This window comes from Camelus bactrianus, chromosome 17 (genome assembly GCF_048773025.1).
Source record: "Camelus bactrianus isolate YW-2024 breed Bactrian camel chromosome 17, ASM4877302v1, whole genome shotgun sequence".
NCBI lineage: Eukaryota > Metazoa > Chordata > Mammalia > Artiodactyla > Camelidae > Camelus > Camelus bactrianus.
Window position 1 is genome coordinate 7,279,980 of NC_133555.1, and position 11,564 is coordinate 7,291,543.

The following is an 11,564-nucleotide window of genomic DNA, read 5'->3' on the forward strand; positions in this document are numbered from 1 at the left end:
ATGAAATATGATCAAGGCAGAAGTGACAAAAAAAAAAATCCTGATTTTAATGTTATTTATAAAAAGGCAGTGAAATCACCCCTTCCTTGTTCTCAGCAAGCCCTACCACGCACCCTGCAATGAGGGGTGTGAACACTGGTCATGGTATTCATTAAATTAGTCATGCTGATAATTATAGGAGCTCAGAAATAACTACTAATCAGCCCGAATAGAGAGCTAATCCCAGGACTCATTGAAATGCATCTAAAAAAGGGTTGTAAATTCTGCACACACACTTAAAGGAAGTTATATATGAAAAAGAACTTATGTATTTCCTTAGGCCTCTTGATAACCTTATATGGCATCAGAATGACTGTTAAAAGCCCCTCCTCCACTATTTTAAAACTACCTATGAGACTAGATGGTAAGATATTTGAAGTCTCTATACCCAGGGGATTTTTTTTCCTTCTCGCAGTAGATTCCATTGTAAAATGACAGGTGTGGGAGAAGCACTTGTCAGGAGACAGTAATTACAAAATAAAAGTGCTAACAAAATCAGCTTATTAAAAAAAAAAGATGGATGAGCATGAAATGGGTTATGACAATCCAGTAATTAACCAATGGCCAAAGCCAGTGCCTTCCACATCTGAGTGATACATTAGAAAATCCCACATAGAGTAGCGAAGCCCAAGTTGAAATGTAAAAACTACTTGCTTTATTAAGAGTTCTGATCTCCCAGGCCGCTGGGATCATTAATGTTTTACTTTAGTTTTGATTTCCAATCATCATATTTGTGTTTTTTCTTTTTATTGACTAAATGACCCAGTGCATCTGCTTTTCTATTTGTAGACTCCTCTATCCCTCATTAGTAAGTAGTTGGGGGCATGAGCCACCTGAGATTACTGTTTCTTTTTCTGAAGGTCCCTGAGTTGGGACAATGCCCAGCTAGAAAGGAAATGACACCGTTGCTTTGTATCAATTACATGGTCAGTATGATGACTGATGCACATTATTTGAAACTCAGTCTACCATGTTCAATTCTCTTTGTCCATGTAATATTTTTAGACTAGCTCCTTATTGGAAAAGTGTTCCAACCAGTGACTTGGCACCTCATTTTCTTTAATTATAGAATTGGGGTGATGGGAAGGATGCTAGCACTGATTGAACGCCGACTCTGTGCCAGATACCGAGCTGAAAGTATTTAGAGTAGGGACTGTCAAACCTTTTCTGTCTAAAGGTAGAAAGTAACTACTTCAGGCCTGGTCAGAACTGCTCAGCTCTGTCCCTGTAGCACAAAAACAGCCGCAGACAGTACTTAAACAGATGGCATTGGTGTGTTCTAATAAACTTTTTTTTTTTTTAAATCAAAGCAGGGTTTAGGCTGAATTTATTAGCCCATGGGCTGTGCCTTACAGAGCGCTGACTTTGAGCACTGAGGCTGGCAAGGGTTTCAGGAGTCACCTGCCACAGCCCAGGCTACTTCAAAGCCTGGTCCTTACATCTCCAGGATGTCCTCATGGTGGCTGGGCCTCTGCCCCACCTCTTCTCTTCCACTGGAATAACGTCACCTTTATCCATTTATGTTACGAGGTCTTGCCTAAGATTTCACTAGAGCGAAGGTTTCTCAGCTGATTTTAAAAGTTTTGAAAACCCTCAGTTCATATCCAAGTTGACTTTACCGCTGTGGCACCGAGGCCGACAGAAGCTGTGATGCCCCCCATGACTAGCAGGGTTAGTCCTGTCAGAGCTGGGCCCCGCCCCCGCGCCATGACTGCCGACTCCCGGCATGCCCCGCGCCGCGCCGCCTCCACCCCGCCAGAACCGCGAGCAGGGGAGACGCTGTGTTTCTCGCTGTTGTTGTTATTATTTTTTTAGTAATAGCCACTTACGGTGTGAGCAATTTGTGAACAGAATTCACAGTTTCAGGAGAAGCTCCAACGACTGTCTGGAGTCAGGGGGAACCCGAGACGCTAGGTGCAGATCTTGCCCTCTTGCCCCGTGGCCGTGTCCGGGTGAAGACCCACGGCCTGTTGTGCACGCCTGCGGTGGTGGTGACGGAAGGTCTGCGACGCCGCTTTCCGGGAGCCAGTGTTTACTTCACGTCATTCCGCTGCTTCAGGTGGACCCACGCCGCCGTTATGTTTCCCTAGAGACTCTGTCTCAACTGCAATTCAATTTTAAAGTAAACTTTAAAAAATCTATGGTGGTTTTGGTCTCGATGGAAGAAATTGTACTGCATTTGCCCAGCTGTACAGCAAGGAAAAGTGGAGAGCAGAGTTGCCTGGTTTCATAAGCTTAGATGTGTCCAGCTTGGGACTTGGGGTCCAGGTTGGTGGAGGTCTGATGGGGTGAAGGCATTTCGTCCGTTCCCCCCCCCCCCCCCCCCCAACACACACCGACTCTCACAGGACTCCAGCTTGGCTGCCACGCTGGAGTCCAGTATGGAAATTTTGTTAAAACATCCAAGGAAGGAAAAACCGAAGCTAATTTTCAATTTGTAGTTCTTCTCCTGAGTATAGCACAATGCAACCTCCAACAAGGAGAAAAAAATTTCAGAAAAAAAAGTAATGTTTTATTCACTTAGGGCCAATATTCTCCCTAGACTTTTAGATTATTCCTATACATATGGTTTATTTTGGAGAGCAGAGAGGAGATAAATAACACGATAGAAAATTCTATTCCAGATAACCAATTATAAGTCTTCTCCCTCCTGGAGAAAAAAAATCATTGATTTACAATGTAGAGTTAAAATCTTTTCTACTACTTTATTCTTCGGCACAGAGAATATGGTGTTTTCACATCATTCGTTTATTGTATTTTGTTTTTGATGTAAAGCATCACTTTGCATTATTCCCTTAGAGAATTATATGTGAGACAATGTAGAAAAGCTGTCTTAATGAAATGTGTTTGTGTGTGTGTGTTCTCAAGGAAGTAACATTCAGTGAGACAATCAGGGTTTTTATTTTGCTGGATCATTTTTGTAATTTATTTGTTTTAAGAAAACAGCATCGTTTACTTGGGAGTAATGATGGGGCTTGCGAAAGACATTTTAAATGCTTTCTTGATGGCTTTTTCATATGGCTTATTGTTATTTTTAAATTGACTTTTAGTTATAGAAGAATTATAACAGCATTATAGAAAGAACTGAAAGCAGAGGGAAGAATGTCATCTGTATGTCTAGATGACTTATAAAAGAAAGTTTGGACAGTTTCAGTTTTCTCCTGGCTTTAAATCCTGTGGTTATAGAATCCTTGGCTTCAGAATTCCAGAGGACTTAGTGAACCAGGTGTATCCTCAGCCCCTCACCTGTCTGGAAGCCTGATGCATCTCAAGACTGGCGGATAAACAAGAATTCAGGGGGCAGGAGTATAACTCAGCGGTAGAGCGCCTGCCTAGCATGCACGATATCCTGGGTTCAATCCCCAGTACCTCCATTAAAAAAATTAGAGAGCTAAGTGGAGGGTGAAGGGCAATCTAATATAGGAGTTGGAGAAGCCAGTGCACAAGCCAGGACATAGGACAGAGGATGACATCTTGGGCAAACCGACAAAGACCTCCTAGAGCTGGAAGTCGGGTTCCTGAAGTGGAGTGGCAGGAGTTGAGGTTGGAAGAAGAGTTTTGAATCCAGTTGTAAAGGGCCTTGCATGTTCTGCTGAGGAGTTAAGGCTTTGCTTGTTTGGCAGGGAGTGGAGTGATGCCCCAGGCAGAGGGCTGTTGGAGCCCCCACTCATCCTTCTCAAATCTGTAGACAAATAGATCAGTGGTTATGGCCAGTCAAGAAGTCTCAGCCCAGCCCTGGGCCATGAAGGATGTCTGCTTCCTTCTTCCCCACCTTACCCCCATTTATAAGGAAAGCAGGACTCTGCCCACCTCCCCTGTCCCAGGGTCTTGAGCCGCCATTGTAGCCCATATCGTATTGGGGAGGGAGGGGAGAGAGGCTCCTTTGGATTTGCTGAAACTGATGCTTTGAAACAAACATGACAGAGCTCAAAGGACCAACCTGAGACTGTTTCAGTAACCAAAAGTGACCACTAGGTATTGAGTCAGACTCAGATGTCATGAGGGAGACTTCTACCCAGGACAGTTGGCCACAAGCCCTGGAGAAGATAAAACCCGTTCACATTTATCAAAGAATAGAGACTCCCTTTCTCATTAGGTTATAGTGCACCCTAAGAAGTTTAAGTAAAACAAATGGGAAAGGGATGTGCAGAAAAGGGTAATTGTTGACATTTCTGTAATCCCAAGTGATAACTGTTTCTAGGGACTAAGGGAAGATGAAAAAAAAAATCAAGATAATATGGTTACTTATTATTATGCAGAAGATCCTTCTGCATTTTGCTCAATTTTATAGTGTGATAATGTGATTTTGTTGTTTCAAGAACTTAATAATTAAAAAAAGAAACCCTCTTTCCCCATTGAGTTGGGATGAACAATTTTAGTCTTACTAGTTTTTCCTGTTATAACTGCTAAGGACCCCCCCACAACACTCCCCCCATCCCTTCAACCTGCTGCACATTTAAAGTACATTTCTCTGTGGAGAAAGTAATGGTTGCAATCTATCAAGACATTCTTTTGAGATTGTTACCAAGAAGCATTGTTAATTAATCAAAAAAACCCCAAAAAACAAAGGAAAATAGGAGGGAACAAAGGAGACACTGTAAACAAAGCAGGTGTCTATTGGGTTCAGGATTCAGTAGTTAGATTAGACCAGTACTGAGAAAGAAACTTCAGCAGGGAGAACTCTGTCACATGTTTCACACTGCGTCCCTTGAGGGGCGGTGCGTGGGGACAATTGCCTGAGGGGGCGTTGTCTGTGGCTAACCTGCATTTTATTAACTATAATTTTAAGGGAGAGAATGGATTGGAGAGGTAGAAAAAGATAGAGACAGGAGAAAGTTGACTCAGTAACAGTTTTGATTTTTGGCAGAAGAGGAGGTAAGTAGAGATTTATTTATTCAACACACACACACACACACACACACACACACACACACACACACACACACACACACACATACACACATACACACACACATCCCATCAGTCACATATGGAAGACTCACTTTTATTTAAATGTTTACAAAGAGGAAACATTTTATTACCAACCCTTATGAAGAACCACTGTCAGTCATAAGCAAAAGGTTCACATTGATGCATGCTGAAATATATGTAGTTCTTAGAATGAAACTAGTCTAGGCTCTGCCTAAAACCATCTCTGTTGCCACCAGCGTGGTACCCTGGCTGTGAGAGAACCACTTTTATCAGTTGTCACAATGCAGCTTTAAAAAATATGTAGTATTGATCTCGATTCTATCGTCATCTAATTTTGAACAAAGGCATTAAGTCCAAAGTTAGATTCATCAATCATAACAACAGGAAATGTTCCTGACAGCCATTAAGAACTCCACAGTTGATTAGCTCCCTTGATTAAATAGTGGTGCAGCTGGTGGGGAAACAGGAGACGAGCCTGCCACGCTTGTAACGAGAATTCCCATCTCTGAATCTCCATGGAGTTAGGAAAAGAGAAGTGGAAAACAGAAGACAGAAGTCGGGCTGCTTCACCAGTAATGCAGTACTTCCCAAAACGTCAGTCCCATGAGTGGGCCCCAGAGATATTGCTCAGTTCCCTTTTTATATAACCAAAGGTATTTTGGTGCACTCTTTCTCTCTCTCTCTCTTTTTGGCAGTTGGAGGGGGTGGGGATAACCTTAGTTGTCATTAGAAAAGACCCTAAGGTGAAAAACATAATAATCACAGCGTCTGATGTGAATGATACGTGAACGCTGACATTAACCAAATGCCACTTTTTTGGACAGCAGCATAGAAATAATGTCAAAATGTTCTGCTATGGCTTTCTTTTTAAACAGCAATTTCCCTGAGAGATTGGAAAAACAGGAGGAGGCAAACTGATGACATTTTGATTGCAGGCCCCACTAGGAAAGGCATTGTGGAGCTTTCTGCTTAACAAAGTTAAAAAAAAAAAAAAAACCTGTCACCTTGATCTGCATTCTATTTTTTCCCTTTTTCAGTAAATGGTAGAACTTTCCAGGAGTGGTTTGCAGAATGTTATGTTTCATTGGCAACTAATACGCTTACTTTGAGATGGGTAGTTGTTTGTTAACAGTTCTGCTTTCTGATTCAGCCTCACCTGCAAGGCCCTGAGCTAGATGCTGCTTTGCCTGTATTTTCTCTTTCAGCTCTCTCCTCCATGAAGACGTCTCCATCTCCACTGTGAGATTGTGCCTCTCCTCCAACTCTCAGTACTTTTTGGTACTTTCCTATGTCATATCTTCATCAGCCTTGCTCTAGAGTTATTTATATGATAGTTTATAAAGCTCTTTGAGGTTAGCACTTTGCATTTCATAGGCTAACTGAATATTTTGTGAGTAAATTGAATGGATGCATAGATAGAGGATGGATGGATGAAAGGATGGATGGTGGGGTGGATGACTGGATGGGCGGAGGAGTGGATGAATGAATGGATGGGGGAATGGATGAGTGGATAGATGGATATGTGGGTCAGTGAAGGAAACTGAAAAATAACTTTGACACTTACAATATTTGAAGTTAGACTGATATTTTGCCATCATTCTACAGACCTTGAGAATGGTTTAATAAATAATGATATTGTTGAAAATGAAAATTGAAATAAAATAAATAAAATATAAAAATAAAATAAATACAATATTTTATGGTATTTTTATTTCTATAAAATAAATGTAATGTTTTAAAGTAAAAATATTTTTTTTTTATTTTTTATCTTTTTCCTATGAGCCTACCTTCTGTTTTCTTTCAGAATTTGGGTATAATATTTGCTACAGCTTCACAAATAGACTGATTAGAAGGGAACTGGAGGGACAGTTTTATTTTAAACTTATGACTTCTTTTTTTAAAATTACGTCTTGAGATGTTGCATAAAAATTTCATAGGACAGTATTGATAAATGTTTACAATATGATAGCCGAAAGCTTTTTTCATTTTTTTCCCTTTCCTTCTCCCTTGTGTTTCAGACTGTCTCTAATACTTATGCTAGAGGGTTGAAAAAAATTAAGTTTTGTCATTTTTTTCTGTATCCTTTTTTAATAGAAAAAAATGAGAGGCTATTTAAAATTTACCCCTGAAGCTACTGAAATAAAAATGATTTATCTTCCAAGCCACCTCTATAAGTGTACCTTGAATTAAATGGACTGTCTTGAAAACAGGATACTAAACTTTTATGACAGTTTCATATTCATTCATACAAGTAATATCAATTATGTCTCCTGCTATTACTTTTGTGTTTGTTGCTGTGAAAAGCATGCTTAAAGCATATTTTCATCTAATACAGTGTGGGTAAGAAAAAAATAAACAATGATTGATTTGGATAGATATGGATGCTAAATCTTTTTCTTTGCATTTTCTGGCTTGTATTTGTGTTAAAAGTATTATCTGTTTGTCTGCCTGTCTATCTATGTATCTAGCTGTTTTTTGATATCTACATTGACAGTAAAACAGTGTATGAGTGAATGTTTGCATATTTTAGAGGCAATAAATTGGGAAGTAAAGCAGTGTGAGAATGAGTGTGGGGACTTAAAAATCATTTATCCAACATCACTATCATAACTGTGATGCACTGTGACCCGTGTAGTTCATGGTCAGAGTGATGTTAGATATTAGTCAGAATAATGCTAGGCTATGCTGCAACAACGAATAAACACCTACATCTCACTGGTGTGACTCATAAGGTTATTTCTATCTCTGGCAGCCTCTTCCAGCTTGTTAACTGTGATATCTGGAATGTGTGACTTAGATCACCAGAGAGGGAAGAGAGAGTTGGAAGAGGCACACCAGCTCTTTATCACATTAGTCCGGAAGGAATATAGGCTGTCTCCATTTATACTTCATAAACAAAAGCCAGTCACATGGTCCACATCCTAAATTCAAAAGATGTCTGGAGTGTGTCTATCCCAAACTCCTCATTTATCTCTCTTCCCCATCACTTTCCCCTTTGGTAACCATTAGTTTTATATGTCTTTGAGTCTAGTTCTGTTTTGTCAGTAAGTTCATTTCTATCATTTTTTTAAGATTATATATATAAATGATATCATATGATACTTGGTTTTCCTCTGTCTGACTTATCTCTAGGTCTGTCTGTATTGCTGCAAATAGCATTATTTCATTGTTTTTTTTATGACTGAGTAATATCCCATTGTATGTGTGTGTGTGTATTTATTACACACACACACACACACACACATACATACACCACACTACTATATATAAGATAGATACACAACAAAGACATAATGTATAGCACAGGGAGCTGTACTCAGTATCTTGTAATAACCTAAAATGGAAAAGAATTTGAAAAAAGAAGAAAATATATATATGTGTGTGCGCGCGTGTATGTATCTATCTGTCTATCACTGAATTACTTTGTGTACACTTGAAACTAACACAACATTGTAAATTGACTATACTTAAATTTAAAAAATGTTTAGAAAAAGACATCTAGAAATGCAAGGGAGCCCATGACATTTTGGTGAAGACTCGCTGTCTTTGCCACCTTTTACATTCAGGGAGGCACAGGCCAAGCAGGGGTTCTGATCTCCCCCTGGACCTTGTGTACTCCATGGAAGGCATCCAGTCCCCTGCTGTCTCTAGCCTCTGGGTCTAGTAACATTTTGGTACTCCTAACTCTTATACCCAGGAAGAGTTGTCATCCTCATTTTAGATATTCTGTCCCCAGCAAATACCACCACATAGAACAGGGGTGGGGAGAGGAGTGGTGTGGGACATCACTAACTCAATCTTTTCTTCATGGGAATCAGCATATACTATTTTTTTATACCTTTTTTTGAAAATTGGAAAGGAGATATGTGACAGTTGCAGTATCCTTTATGTAGGGTGTAGAAAGAGAAAGAACTAAATCAGTATCTTTTTAGCTAGCAGGGAGAGGGAAAAGACAGCTAACTCCAGTATATTAACAATTATTCCACATCACTACCATCAACAAATGTATACTTCCTCATCTACCCATCTACCTATTCACTCATCCACCCGTCTGTTCACCCATCTGTCCACCCAACCACCCACCCATTCATCTATCCAGATTTAGTGCTACCAGGCCCAGTACAGGCCTCTTGAAAGTCAGAAGAATCTCTCAGACCTGATTAGCCTTTTTTGATTACCCTTCCCCTTGGGTAGAAAAATTGTTTCCTCTATCACATTACTCAGTGACTAATTAACATTTCCAGGGTTAACAAGTGCTGAATTGAAGGACCTGGGTTTTATTCACTTCTAGAATCTCTAGAGTCAAGCCAAGCCTGACTCCAAGGGGGTGCCATAAATATATTTGGGGTACATAGTGGCTTCTCTCCACCCAGCTCTGGGAGGCCTGTTTCCCTGGACCTGAGTCTGTAGCTAAAACAGCCTCTTCATGGCTTTGTGCACAGCTGTCTGCAGTCTGAGGGCCATAAGTCCAGGGAGTGAGTGATTTATCTAATGGTAGCCTCTGGATGACCATGCCAACAGCCAGGGCAAGGCTGCTAGAGGGGCTTGCTTTGCCAGAAAAACACAAAACAATAGATCCTATTTGATTCCAAAGCATCTACAACCCTGGATAGGAGTTATTATCTTAAAACACAACGTGTCCCATCCTGGTTTCCTTATGTGGCTCTTCCTTCACGCTGCTTCCTAAAAGTAGACTTTCTTTCCAGGAGCCCTTTGGTCATCCTTCCTCTCATCCACCTACCCTCCTACTTTCTCATGACTTCAGCTCACATCTCCACGTCTCCACCTGCTGTTTCCCCTCAAGGTCTAGGCCTTTATTCTCAATTTCTACCTGGGAATCTCAGCAGGATGTCCTATGGTACTTCAGTGCTCAGCATGCTCCAAAGGGGACCAACCTTCTCTAGGGTGGCTAACGATGCCACACCCTCCTCTTCACTCAAACTCAAAATCCTGGAGCTTTTCCCTGTTCCTCATCCTCCCACTCTCCGGGCTAGTACACCATTTTTTCTGTCTGTTCTCCAGAATGATTCTTCGAATTTTGTTGTTGTTGTTGTTATTTACTTCATTGCCAGACCTTCGTACTCTCTCCCTGTATGCTTTGACTGTTTCTCTCATCTTTCTGTATTTTAATTTGTTCTTGACTCCTCCTGTTCTTGTTCTTCCTAGAGCCCAGCCAACTATATTTCTAAATCATATCACTTCTCTTATATATTTTTGATGGTTCTTTATATCCTCCAAATAACTTCCATTTGCTCATGTAGCATCTGAGGCCTCAGTCTTCTGTTTCCAGCCTCATCTTCACTTTCAGAGACCTCAGAAACTACACCAGTCTTTCTTCTCTCCTCAGTTATGGCTCATTTTTTCCCTTCCTTATGGGGAGAATGTTACTCAAATCTCTATGTGGAGTCATTCTCGCTATCCTTTGTACCAGAAATCACTGCAGTAGGAATCAGTCTCTTCTCCCTATAAATTCCAACTCAGGTGTGGCAAGTAGATTTTATCTCAGAAATGAGATCTGTTGATTAATAATAGCTGCCTAAAAAGTTGTGTTGAGAAGGAGTCTAAGGTTGTATCTGAGCTCAGTGGGAAAGACTGTCATGATCATTAGCAACGTCTGTGTAGAGGAAAAGAAAAGGAATTGATGCCATTGGGGACATTAATATTTTCTAGATGCCTTCTCTGATCTCCACTGTGTTTCTCTTACGTATGCAGCATCACTTGTACTAACTGATGAATTCTTTAAGGCCGTGAATTGTATCCTGCTTAATTACATACCCAGCAACCACAGTTCACCAGCTCAATGCCCTATGTTCACTAGATACTCCAACAATGTTTGTTAAGTAAATCCCCTAATGCTGATATATGCTGTTTAGTACACAAGATTGAAGAGTCGTGGGCAGGGCTGTGAATGCACTGATCTGGCACCTGTGTTATGTTATAGTGTCTCTTCCTTTAAGTTTCAGTTTGTGTCTGACTGTGCTGCAGTGAGAACTGCTTCTGCACAGTTACCTTTGGTGATAAATGAGACCAGGCAAAGCAGGGTGAATGGACGACGTCCAATACTCCAGAACAGGGTAACAGAATTAACTTTAAGGAGCATTGATGAATTCTGTTTTTACTTCACAGACCAGCAAAGCGTGTTGTCAGATGTTCAGTCCCTCAGCCAAAGTCAAAAGCCAAAGGCTGTCTTGAAACAAATTCAACAGGAGGGCATTGCTGATTTGGGAGTCCTTAAAATGTCCCAAGCATTCAGATCATTAAGTAACTGTGCAGACAACTATACAATTATAACTTCTGTTATCTTCTCCTAGATAAACGTCTCAAGTGTTTCAGTCATTCTTATGAAATGGTTTTCAGAAGCTTCCTCATCCTGCTCTTCCTTCTCTGAATATCTTCCTTTTATCTGGTGATGTAGCCAGAATTTGTGAATATTCTAGATGAGGTCTGACCAGTGAAGATCAAGGTCAAAAACCACACATCTGAGGTCCTGTACTGTGTTTCTGTGATTACGTCCTACGGACACATTTAGTCTCTCAGTGACCACATTGCATCTTTGTCTCAAGGAATTGATGGACATATGAAATTCCTCCTCA